Source organism: Panthera onca, chromosome F1, assembly GCF_046562875.1.
Source record: "Panthera onca isolate mPanOnc1 chromosome F1, mPanOnc1 haplotype 2, whole genome shotgun sequence".
Taxonomy (NCBI): Eukaryota; Metazoa; Chordata; class Mammalia; order Carnivora; family Felidae; genus Panthera; species Panthera onca.
The window spans coordinates 25,693,363-25,706,843 of NC_138355.1; positions in this window are offsets into that span (position 1 = coordinate 25,693,363).

Sequence of the window (13,481 nt, forward strand, 5' to 3'; positions counted from 1 at the left end):
CGAGGATGTGGAGAAAGAGGATCTCTTTTGCACTGCTGGTGGGAATGCAAACTGCTGCAGCCACTCTGGAAAACAATATTAAGGTTCCTCAAAAAATTAAAAATAGAACTATCCTGTGACCCAGCAATTGCACTACTAGGTATTTATCCAAGGGATACAGGTATGCCATTTCAAGGGATACAGGTATGCCTGTATTCAAGGGATACAGGTATGCCAAGGGATACAGGTATGCCGTTCAGGTACATGCACCCCCATGTTTATAGCAGCACTATCAACAATACCCAAAGTATGGAAAAAGCTCAAATGTCCATCAATGGATGAATGGATAAAGAAGATGTTGTGTGTGTGTGTGTGTGTGTGTGTGTGTGTGTGTATACACACACACACACAATGGAGTATTACTCGGCAATCAAAAAGAATGAAATCTTGCCATTTGCAACTACGTGGATGGAACTAGAAGGTATTATGCTAACCAAAATTAGAGAAAGACAAATATCATATGACTTCACTCATATGAGGACTTTAATACACAGAATAGATGAACACAAGGGAAGGGAAGCAAAAATAATATAAAAACAGGGAAGGGGACAAAGCATAAGTGACTCAAGTATGGAGAACAGAGGGTTACTGGAGGGAGTGTGGGAAGGGGGATGGGCTAAATGGGTAAGGAGCATTAAGGAATCTACTCCTGAAATCATTGTTGCACTATATGCTAACTAACTTCGATATAAATTTAAAAAAGAAAAGAAAAAGAATAAAACTAACTAACTAACTAACTAAAAATCATATGATAAGCAGCCAGCACAGCATATAGGTGCTAGACACATGTTTGTTGCACTCAATAAACTTCTGGAAAGAGAAAGAAAGAAAGGAAAGAAAAGAAAAGAAAGGAAACTCAAAAGGCTTTTCTTAAAATACTAAGAACCAGAGCCTGAAAGAATGCAGAGAAATGAAGCTAGAAAGAACTCAGGACATGATAAAACTCTCAACTCAAAGGAAGGAGAAAAAAATACCTTTTAGTCACTGAGGGAGCTAGAGATGACAGGAGACAGTGAGGAAAAAATGAAGGAGTTCAGACTCAGGTATCCGGACTGTCCTCCAAGGGTCAAAACCCTGGGTGGGGATGCAAATGGGAATAGAAACACCCAAATAGACCTAGAGGAATCCAAGTATGGGGGGACTCATTCCTCATTTCTCAAAATAAAAACTTTTTAGGGGAGCCTCGGTGGCTCACTCAGGTGAATGTCCAGCTTCAGCTCAGGTCATAACCTCACTCATGGGTTCGAACCCCGTGTCAGGCTCTGTGCTGACAGCTTGGAGCCTGGAGCCTGCTTCGGATTCTGTCTCCCTTTCTCTCTCTGCCCCATCCCCTGCTCATGTTCTGTCTCTCTCTCTCAGAATAAATGAACATTAAAAATTTTTTTTAAAAAATAGAATAACTTTTTTAAAATGCCAACTCCTTAAAGAAGACTAGCATTTTACATGCCAATTCAACATGATGCTGGGTTAATAGTGTAGGAACAGTGTAGGATGGCATCTCACACCATAATATATAGAAAGCAAAAAGATGGAATTCCTGGGCATCCCAGGAAAACTGAAGCCAAGCAGCCTGGGGTTAGGATGAAGGGCCACAGTGAGCAGGGACTCCATGTCTAGAGGCTGTGATAGGACTCCCATTCTTCAGGGGAAGATAACAGTTGATGTCCCAAAGCAGGCAGGATCAGCCATACCTCAGTGACACCTAGGCACAAGATGTGACCAGTCACACCCGTTAGGCATCAGAGAAGACAAGGAGACAGCCCAAGTGCCATCCTGCCACCATGATAATCTAATTGTCCTTGTAACCAGTCATATTGGGGAAGGAAAAGGGGGGGGGGGCAGTGAGACCCCATGACAGAGAGGAGACAGCTTCATAAGGAGTTTCAATTTAAAAAAATTTTTTTTAATGTTTATTTATTTTTGAGACAGAGAGAGACAGAGCATGAATGAGGGAGGGTCAGAGAGAGAGGGAGACACAGAATCTGAAGCAGGCTCCAGTCTCTGAGCTGTCAGCACAGAGCCCGATGCGGGGCTCAAACTCACAGACTGTGAGATCATGACCTGAGCCAAAGTCGGCCGCTTAACCGACTGAGCCACCCAGGCGCCCCAAGGAGTTTCAATTTTAAACCGATTGCTTTTATATTTAAAAGACACTATTTAAATTCCCTCTTACTAGTAATTTTTAGTTGCCCTCCCACAACCCACACCCCTACCACCATCAGCAGAAATAAGAGTTTAAAAACTAGATCAGTTATATAAAAAATAATTTTAAGTTCCTTTCTTTGTATGCCTGAGTTACATTAAAATAATAATAATGATGGCTATTATTATATACCAGGCACTAAGCTCACTACAACTGTTAACTCATGTGTTAATGACAACTATTCTATGAAGTAGGTACTATTCTTATACCCATTCTACAAATGAGAAAATTGGAACACAAAATCACACAGCTATTAAGTGACAGGACCTGAACTCACACCAGGCAACTGGCACCAGAATCAGGACTCTTCACTCCTTTGGTAAACTGCAGTACTTCTGAGCAAATTCGACTTTGCAAATTAGCAAGCAGTACAGCTGGGATTCAAGATGACCTAGCTACAATCATAAGCTCTGTTCACCACACTACTGCTTTTTTTCCTTTTCCCCTTCTTCTGATAACAGAACCACTTTTCCTTTGGGTACCTGCACCTTTCCACAAGAGGCTGTGTCTGTCAAGGATCCTCACCCAAACCAGCTGATCAGTGAACCTCTCTACTCACCATAAAGAGTACAGCAAAGGGCCCAAGCCAGGCCAATTAAAATCCTTCTCAGAAACTGAAACAGACCCTGGGAGACAGAAACAATCTCTCCTCTTCTGGGATTATAGGTGCCATGGTAGATGTTACTCATTCTTTTTAGTAACCAACATATGCATCGCTTTCTTACATGAGGACTCCACCATCTTGAAAGCAGATCAGAGAAGCCAAATATACCAGATACTCACTTTTTTAACCTCCCTTGCAACTATGGTGTCAGCATAAATGCCAAGCCAGGGTAATCAGAAATATAGTCTCCAGATTTTTTGTTTTGTTTTGTTTGTTTATTTATTTATTTTTTTTAGAGGGAGGGATAAGGGCATAGGGAGAGAGGGAGGGAGAGAGAATCTTAAGCAGGCTTCATGGAGCCTGACATGGGGCTCGATCTCATAACTGTGAGATCATGACCTGAGCCCAAACCAAGATTTGGATGATCAACTGACTGAGCCACCCAGATGCCCCTAGACTCCAGCTTTTGATTAGAAGTTAATGACCTAAAGAAGTGGAGACTGGACACAATCTATTTCTAGAGAGGATAATACATGACAGCATCTACATCCAATTTCCTAAGAGGTTGCAATTGTAGCAACAGTGTTTGAGGCCTAGGGTCCAGTGTTGCTGTCAACAATATAATGTCCCCAAGGGGCCCACCGCAGGTCAGTGAAGCTTGTCTGCAGGAAGACTGGGTTATAGCTTCTGATAGGGAGCCTCTGGGGCTTGCCTTGCAGTCCTCCTGGAGGTTCTGTGAGCTACTTGATAAATCTCTTTTAATAAGCCTTTACTACTTAAAATAACCATTTAGTTTCTTGTGCTTAAAACTAGGAATCAGGGGCACCTGGGTGGCTCAGTCGGTTAAGTGTCTGACTTCCTCTCAGGTCATGATCTCACAGTTCGGTGGGTTCGAGCTCCACATCGAGCTGTCTGCTGTCCGCACAGAGTGAGCTTCAGATCCTCTGTCCCCCTTTCTCTCTGCCCTCCCCCCTGTTCATTCTCCCTCTGTCTCTCTCTCCCTCCCTTCCTCTCTCTCTCTCTCTCTCAAAATAAATAAACTTAAAAAAAAAAAACTAGGGGGGCGCCTGGGTGGCGCAGTCGGTTAAGCGTCCGACTTCAGCCAGGTCACGATCTCGCGGTCCGTGAGTTCGAGCCCCGCATCAGGCTCTGGGCTGATGGCTCAGAGCCTGGAGCCTGTTTCCGATTCTGTGTCTCCCTCTCTCTCTGCCCCTCCCCCGTTCATGCTCTGTCTCTCTCTGTCTCAAAAATAAATAAACATTAAAAAAAATTTAAAAAAAAAAAAAAAAAAAAAACTAGGAATCAGCTTTAGTGTTTAGCTGCTATAATAGGCTAACACAAATATTGTGGCTTAAGACAACTCAGAATTATTCTGTTATAGTTCTGGAAGTCAAAAGCCTTAACATCAGGGTATCAATAGGGTTGCATTCCTTTCTGGAGGCTCTAGAGAATAATCCATTTCCTTGCCTGCTTGTGGCTGAATACAATAAAAAGCCACTTGGTATTAATGGTGTGGCAAATAAAAGGCTGATTTGAGGCACTATAAGAAAGGTACTCTCCTAATCCAATTCTCTGATCTGAAATCACAGACCTGGAAAGTACAGAAAGGCACCTTTGAGGGAAAAACTTGCAACCACATAAAAGTATTGCTTATCCTCCTTCTAGCTTTTCTTATGGAAAATACAGGAAGTATGGCCATTTGACAAGATTAACCATGCACTGGAGAAAGGAAAATATCCAGTACTTTGATTGACATTGGCTCTAAAATATGCTAATTCCTAGAGACCCATCCTGTGGTATACCATTCATGGTTAGGGATTATAATATCAGAGACGCCCACCTACTCATAGGCCCAATGTAACCATAAACCCATCATGTGATTATATTCCAAGTCGAGTGTATAGTTGGAATATGTAGACCCAAAAGTAGGCAGAATTTACCATTCGTTCCCTGAACTGTGGAGTGATAGAAATGGATAAGTAAAAGCTCTTTGACCACCCAACTGCTAATAATACAAAGACTAGTTCCACCAGCAAAGATGAAAGATGGAGGGGTGGTGATTCTTACCACATTTCCATTTACCTTATCTTTTTGAAAAAAAAATTTAAAAAAAAAAATTTTTTTTAACGTTTATTTATTTTTGAGACAGAGAGACAGAGCATAAACAGGGGAGGGGCAGAGAGAGAGAGGGAGACACAGAATCTGAAACAGGCTCCAGGCTCTGAGCTGTCAGCACAGAGCCCAACGCAGGGCTTGAACTCACGGACCATGAGATCATGACCTGAGCTGAAGTCGGACGCTTAACCGACTGAGCCACCCAGGTGCCCCTGAAAAAAATTTTTAAATGTTATTTGAGAGAGAGAGAGCGCGCATGCACATGGAAGAGGGAGAGAGAGAAAGAATCTTAAGCAGGCTCCACACTCAGCATGGAGCCCAACACAGGGCTTAATCCCACCATCCTGGCATCATGGCCTGACCCAAAATTAAGAGTCGGAAGCTCAACCAACTGAGCCACCCAGGTGCCCCCATTTACCTTACCTTTTCATCACTGTAGCAGAAAGACAGATCTTACAGAATAACAGTGGATTATTATAAACTTAACCAAATAGCATCTCTTACTGTACCTCTCTTCTAGAGGTAGTATGTTGCTTAAGCAAATCAACATGGTCCTTAGAACCTAGTATATAGCTATTAATCAAGAAAATGTTTTTTCTTCTTTTCTTCTTTTCTTTTTCTTTTCTTTTTCTTCTTTTCTTTGTTATGCAGACACCAAAATCCCTATCTTCATGTTTCTTTACTCATGTCAATTTCCTGGATCTGTGCTAAAATCTAGTCATTGGATCCCTTAATAACACCATGTCACCTCCATATGACAAAAAGAAGTATGTTTTAACAGATACCTTGCTAAGACAGTGTATATAAAAAGAAAGAAGAAAATCCAAGATGATGTCAGGATCTGAAACTTCAATAAAGTTTCTGGGAGTTCACTGATTTGGACAAGTTGAAATAGTATGCCCAAAGTGCAGGTAAAGTTACTAGCCTTGTATCCCTCCTCACCTAAAAAAAAAAAAAAAAAAGCAAAAGATTTTCATGGCTCTCTTCTGGAATTGGAAGGCAACATTCCCATAAGCATATTTTTTTGACCCACTGATCGGACCTAAAAAGCTGCTCACTTTGAGCAGTGGCACAAATCAATAGAGAGTTTTCTATCTGGTATGAACCATTGTTCAAGCAGCTCCACTACATGGCTTTTATGAGTCATCAGATCCAAAGTGTTTAAAATATCAAATGAGGCGAATACAGATGCTGAATAGAGTCCATGGCAAATCCTGATGCAAGAGTCATGTGGCAGCCCTTAGGGGTTTGGCTGAAGGCTATGCCCTTTTCAGCAAGTCATTATTTCCCTTGAGAGAAACACCTTGCTGCTGAACTCTGACAGAGACTAATTGTCAAATCACGGGACACCAGATGACCACTGTGACTGGGTTATCTCATCTGCCTCACCACAAATTGAGTACACCCTGGAGCATATTATCATCAAGTTGAAGTGTTTTTCTATAGGTTTCAAAGCACAAATACATTCTAAAAGCATAAATTGCATAAGCAAGTGGTTCATGCAGCATGCCTACGTCTGACCTAATGCTGGCCCTCTTCAGCTCATACTCAGGATTCTGGAGAGTGGCCTGTGAATAACTGACTATTGATTAATTGCCAGGGAGAGTGAACTTTACATCACTGGTTGTTAGATTTTTTTTTTTTTCTGATGTACAGTTATTTTCATCAGTCACATCCTTTTGAGTCTTGCCTTCAAGCTTTACTAGGGCAGCTCCAGAGAGAAGCCTTTACTCAAGTCCAATTTATCTCCATAATTAAAGTGGTAACTTTCCAAGTATTCTGCTCTATGAAATCTTTGTGCCCTAGCTGGTAACAACATGAATATTTGCCAGTCCTGTGTGCTCCAAATATTGTTCTGCCCATCCTTCTAGCAGTCACTTCCCTGGCCTCAGACAGTTTCTCACATGTGCGCAGATCACTTTTTAGCCAAAGACTCAAGGGGATCCCCCTAGAGATCTCTGGAGTTCTCTCTTTATGGAGTTCTGTCTCCTCAGTACTCCACTCTGAAAAATCCAGCAGCCTTGACATTCCCCAATGTCTGATCTTCATCTCTTCAATTCAGCAAGACTAGCAGAGACATCCCCCGGCCCCAGTCACATTTCCTCTAGATAGTGACTGTAGATAGTACTCATCTTGTTAATTTCCTTTCTTTCAGACCTACACTGTTTGTTGTCCAATGCCTGAAAAACATTATTTTGTAGAATTTCTTGGGTACTTTCCAGTTGATGTAGTTGGTAATCCAAACTCTGTAACTCCATCCTGGCTGAAGCAGAAGTCTACAGCATCATTCTTAATGAGGGCCTTAGAATTCCACTGAATGGATGTATGATCTGGGCTACAGGTATTTGATAGGAAAACCATACCTTGTTCACCACTGTACCCAAAGATTCTGAGGAATGATGGAATTTGGCATATAACAGGACTGGATAAACATGTATTTACTGAATAAATTAATATTGAGACTATGTCTCTTTATTTCTTAGTATAAAAAGTGCTGAATGAACATTTTTGTTGCTAACCTCTACCGGAGTCCTACCATAATAATTATTTATTTAGGATATATTTTTCTAAGTATAAATACTGGCTCAAAGAAAAGGCAGATTTTAAGGCATTAATGTTTACTTCCAAATTGACCAAATGGAATCAATTTACATCCTCACTGGCCAATAAACTTTTTATGAATACTTATTTCTCTATATCCTTGATAAAACTGAATATTTCATTTTTAACAATCTTAATTTCATAGGTTTGAGAGGTTAATTTTAGTAGTTATTTTTATTTATTTGATTACTATTTAGGTGATCATTTTTACGATTTGTTTTCATTTGTAATCCTGAGTGATTGTCTACTACTCAAAAGTTCTGTGATTTTTGGTGGGGAGGGGTGCCTGGGTGGTTCAGTGGGTTAAGTTTCTGACTCTTGTTTTTGGCTCACATAATGATCTCGTGGTTTGTGAGTTCTAGCTCCTCACTGACAGTGGTGAGCCTGCTTGGGATTCTTTCTCTCTTCCTATCTCTCTGCCCCTCCCATGCTCCTGCTCGCTCCCGCGCTCTCTCTCTCCCCCAAAACAAATAAATAAACTTAAAAAAAGTTTTGATTTAAAAAATTTTTTTTTAATGTTTATTCATTTTTAAGAGGGGGGCACATGAGTGGGCGAGGGGCAGAGGGAGAGGGAGACAGAAACAAAAGCAGACTCCAGACTCCAAGCTGTCAGCACGGACCCCGACGTGGGGCTGGAATCCACAAACCACGAGATCATGACCTGAGCCAAAGTCAGCCACTTAACCGACTGAACTACCCAGATGCCCCATGATTTTTTTAATTAACAAAATAGACTGTGGGAATTCTTAACCCCTATAACAATCATCCTGTATTCAGTGCAATGTCCAAAGGTTAGAGAGATATTCACTTTTAATCATTGTTTTTCTATCGTCATGTTTAAGTCAGTCCAAAACCAAAGAGCTCATTTGGCACTCCAAACAATGGACAATATGTTCAAAGGATCCAGCAGTCTGGCAGAATCAAACAGCAAAAAGTCAAAGAAAAGAACTATAATTAAAAGCACTTTTAAAGGGTCAAAATCTCATTAATGTTTTACTGAGCAGATGGCATTAAATAAGTAACCAAAGATACATGCTCATTATTATTGTCCCCACCATTATTCCTTTGATATAAATGGCTCAGTAGAGGTGAGGCACTTACCCAGATAATGAGATTCAATAATTAACATGGTACCTAGTCTCTCTTCCTACAAAAACACTCAGTGGGGTCAACAAAGGAAGATACATACTATTCAAGAGAGAAAGGAATATTCTCATCTTATAAAGTAGGCAATTTACCCCAACATTATAATTGCAGAAACATTGGAAATTTCCAATATTATAGTAAATGGTTAACTAAATTATGGGACCATGTCTCACTACAGAAATATGCTGCCATTAAAAATGTTTCTAAAAAAAATGTTAGTATCATGGGAAATTGTCTATGATATAATGTCAAAATTTTTTGAAGACAAGAAACTGTATATGCACTAAAATTACAATTATGTAAAATATGTTTATTATAACATATGCATAAAGGACTAGTAGAAGATACACTAAAATATCTATGCCTTTGTAGTAAGATAATAAATGGTTGATTTTTCTTTTTTCTTTTTCCTTTCACAATGACAACATATTATTTTTTTTACCCTGATAAAAACAACACCAGAGGCCACTTTTTAAAAGGGAGAGACACATACCAAGCTGATAACAATAGTCACTCCTAGGGAGAGCAGTGAGACTGAGGTAAGTATTTTCTCTCGCTCTCCCTGTCTTTCTCTTTCTTTCCTCAGCAGATGAAGTAACTAAAGTTTCAAGAAATGTCTTGACTTTGGGAAGTTTACATGGAAGTGAGAGAAAATCCCAGATGTTCAATGAAAGCACCAAATGAAAGCACACTGAAAGCATGAAACTCACAGTAATATATCAGACTTTAGCAAGCCTTGTTAAAAGGTCCATAGTGGACAGCTCTCTGCCACAATACCACTGGGCAGACATTAGCTCACTCAGGCTCACTCAGAACAAACTAGGGACTGTCACTTCTCTTCACATTAACCGCCCCCCCCCCCACCTACTTACTGACATGTGCTTTTGTTATCATAGATGAACTACCTGAGTTATAAGCAATTTGTGTGCTAGTTCTATTCCTTTTTGACATTACTCCACAAATCTCATTTCTCACTGTTATATTTTCCATTTTTTTTTTCCTTTTCTACTTGATCATCGTCCACCTTGGGGGAAAAAATGCTCTTAGATCCATTTTCCTTTCCAGCTATCACTTCATTTCTTTTCTCCCTGTTGGAGAAAATCTTCTTCAAAGAGTTATCTAGGCTTGCTGTCACTATTTCTCTCCTCCCATCTTCTTTTAAACCCTTCTACTTCAGACTTGTGCACCCACTACTCCCGAATGACCTCCATGTTGCTAAACCCAATGATCAATTCCAAGTCCTCATCTGACTTGATCAGCAGTATATGAGATAGTTGATCATCCTCTTCATATTAATAAATATCAATCTGTTTTCTCCCAAGGTACTTCTGTTTTCCTTTTACCACTCCAGGTGCTCCTTCTCAATGTCCTTTGCTGCTTCCTTCCTTCTCTTTACCTTCTCTTTTAGCTGTAATGGGCAGGGCTCAGCCCTTGGATCTCTCTCCTCTTCTCATTTACTACCACTCTCTTGGTGATATTATATGGTCCCATGTCTTTCATCTGATGACTTCCAAGTGCCCATCTCCAGTTAAAACTCTCTCCTAAACTACAGACTTCAACATCTTACTCAATACCTCTTTTTGAATGTTTAATAGACACCTCAAACTTAACATTTCCAAAGTGGAACCCCTGATCTTCCTCCAAATTCTGTTCCACTCATAGTTTTCCCAACCTGAGCAACAGCAGTTTCATTCTTTCAGCCCCAAAAACCCTTAAAGTCATCCTTAACATCTCATTGTCTCACCAAAAAATCTTATAGGCTCTACCTTTAAATTATATCCAGAATCTAACCTTTCCTCATAATGTTTATTACTACCATTTTGGTGCAAACTAAAATCACCTCCGGTCTGGATTATTGCAACACTTTCCTGACTGGTCCCCCTGCTTTCACCCATGTGATCAGAACTCATGTGATGCTGGAGGGATCACTCTGGCTGCTATGTTAAAAAGAACTGCAGAGGAAAAAAGATATTATGTTAAATTTTACAGTTGAGAAAACCAAGGCTTAGACAGGTTGAGTTGTTTGTTCAGGATCATGTAGCTAATAAAACATTAGAGGCTATTCTGTTTTTCCCTTATATTCTTTGCCATTATGTTATACTTTCTTGATATATATATAGGATGCCCTTACTTAGTGCTTTGCCTGGGGCAGTCCTGGTTTACACATGTTGCCCTAGCATGATTTAATTGTGCCCTCCTTTCACCCACAAATATATCCTGCTTTGGATGACAAACTACATGACACAGATAGATACACAGATAGGTGTATAGACATATGTCTGTATAAATATCTGTATAATATAGATAAAGGTAGAGATAGCATATAGTATATATATTTTATCCAATCAATAAGCAGGAATGGGAATATAGATTATCCTACTTATTGTCATTAACATCAAACATTGAGTGAGATCTGTATTGGTTCAATAACTGTCAGCTCCCTTCAGCTGCCAAGGAATCATTTAACTCTCAGAGATCAATTAGAAATCCCCCCCCCCCCCCCCCCATGAAAAGAATCAGTGGCTTTTGGTCAGTATTTCCCTTTAGAGTTCCCACATCCTCCCCTCCCCCTTACCAGGGCTCACACATGTGAGTCTTTAACTCTACCATTACTCAGTCTTAGCCCCTGGTCCTTCACTGCTACTCTCTGATAGAGATTTTCAATCAGATTTGCTGCCAACATCTTGGTATGCCACTATCAAATACCGCCTTACCCCAAACCAGCTCTCCCTTCAGACATCCTTAATCCTATGAATGAAGGTATCTATTACCCAGACTCGGACTGCAAGGTCATCTTCCACCTCCTGATTTGCTCTGCCTCACCCCATTCACCTCATCTAGCCACCAGCTTTGTCAGTCATCAATAGACTTTATATCTATGTCATTGGGGAACTGTAATAACCTGGTCTCCTGCTCCCTGCAAAAGCTTAATTTGGAAAATCTTCCTCAAGTACTGCTATAATTACAGCTTTCTTTTTCAGAGCATACATTCTGCAGAGTCCAGACCAACTTATAACTCCTCCAAAGAAACCTTCCACCCACAGAAAGACATTTCTTTCTCTATCAAGCCTCTTATCTCTAACAATTGCTCAACACTCTTACTGCCTGGTACTGTTATCTTTTCTCTTTAATTAGAGTATGGCATTCCTGAGGGCCAGGGTCCTATTTCAACATTTTTTTTTAATCTCCCTCAAGTCTTATACATTTCTTGGTGCTAAATGTTTTCCCTATTTGTTGGCAAGAAAGTTGAAGGACAGCCAAATTAGATGAAGTATACACTGAGACAACTTCAATTAAAAAAACAAGGATTATAATAATATAGGTCGTTCCGGAAGATGGAGGCGTAGGAGGACGCGGGGCTCACAGCGCGTCCTGCCGATCACTTAGATTCCACCTACACCTGCCTAAAGAACCCAGAAAATCGCCAGAGGATTAGCAGAAGGGAGTCTCCGGAGTCAAGCGCAGACTAGAGGCCCACGGAAGAGGGTAGGAAGGGCGGCGAGGCGGTGCGCGCTCCACGGACTGGCGGGAGGGAGCCGGGGCGGAGGGGCGGCTCGCCGGCCAAGCAGAGCCCCCGAGTCTGGCTGGCAAAAGCGGAGGGACCGGACAGACTGAGTTCCGACAGCAAGTGCGACTTAGCGTCTGGGAGGTCATAAATTAACAGCTCTGCTCGGAAAGCGGGAAGGCTGGAGGACAAAGGGAGGGAGAGCTGCTGAGCCCCCAGACGGCAGAGCTCAGCTTGGCGGGGAACAAAGGCGCCAGCGCCATCTCCCCCGCCCATCCCCCAGCCAAAATCCCAAAGGGAACCAGTTCCTGCCAGGGAACTTGCTCGCTCCGCGCAAACACCCAACTCTGTGCTTCTGCGGAGCCAAACCTCCGGCAGCGGATCTGACTCCCTCCCGCTGCCACAGGGCTCCTCCTGAAGTGGATCACCTAAGGAGAAGCGAGCTAAGCCTGCCCCTCCAGCCCCCGTGCACCTTGCCTACCCACCCCAGCTAATACGCCAGATCCCCAGCAACACAAGCCTGGCAGTGTGCAAGTAGCCCAGACGGGACACGCCACCCCACAGTGAATCCCGCCCCTAGGAGAGGGGAAGAGAAGGCACACACCAGTCTGACTGTGGCCCCAGCAGTGGGCTGGGGGCAGACATCGGGTCGGACTGCGGCCCCGCCCACTAACTCCAGTTATACACCACAGCACAGGGGAAGTGCACTGCAGGTCCTCACCACGCCAGGGACTCTCCAAAATGACCAAACGGAAGAATTCCCCTCAGAAGAATCTCCAGGAAATAACAACAGCTAATGAACTGATCAAAAAGGATTTAAATAATATAACAGAAAGTGAATTTAGAATAATAGTCATAAAATTAATCGCTGGGCTTGAAAACAGTATACAGGACAGCAGAGAATCTCTTGCCACAAAGATCGAGGGACTAAGGAACAGTCACGAGGAGTTGAAAAACGCTTTAAAAGAATTGCAAAACAAAATGGAATCCACGATGGCTCGGCTTGAAGAGGCAGAGGAGAGAATAGGTGAACTAGAAGATAAAGTTATGGAGAAAGAGGAAGCTGAAAGAGAGAGATAAAAAAATCCAGGAGTATGAGGGGAAAATTAGAGAACTAAGTGATACACTAAAAAAAAATAATATACGCATAATTGGTATCCCAGAGGAGGAAGAGAGAGGGAAGGGTGCTGAAGGGGTACTTGAACAAATTATAGCTGAGAACTTCCCTGAACTGGGGAAGGAAAAAGGCATTGAAATCCAAGAGGCAC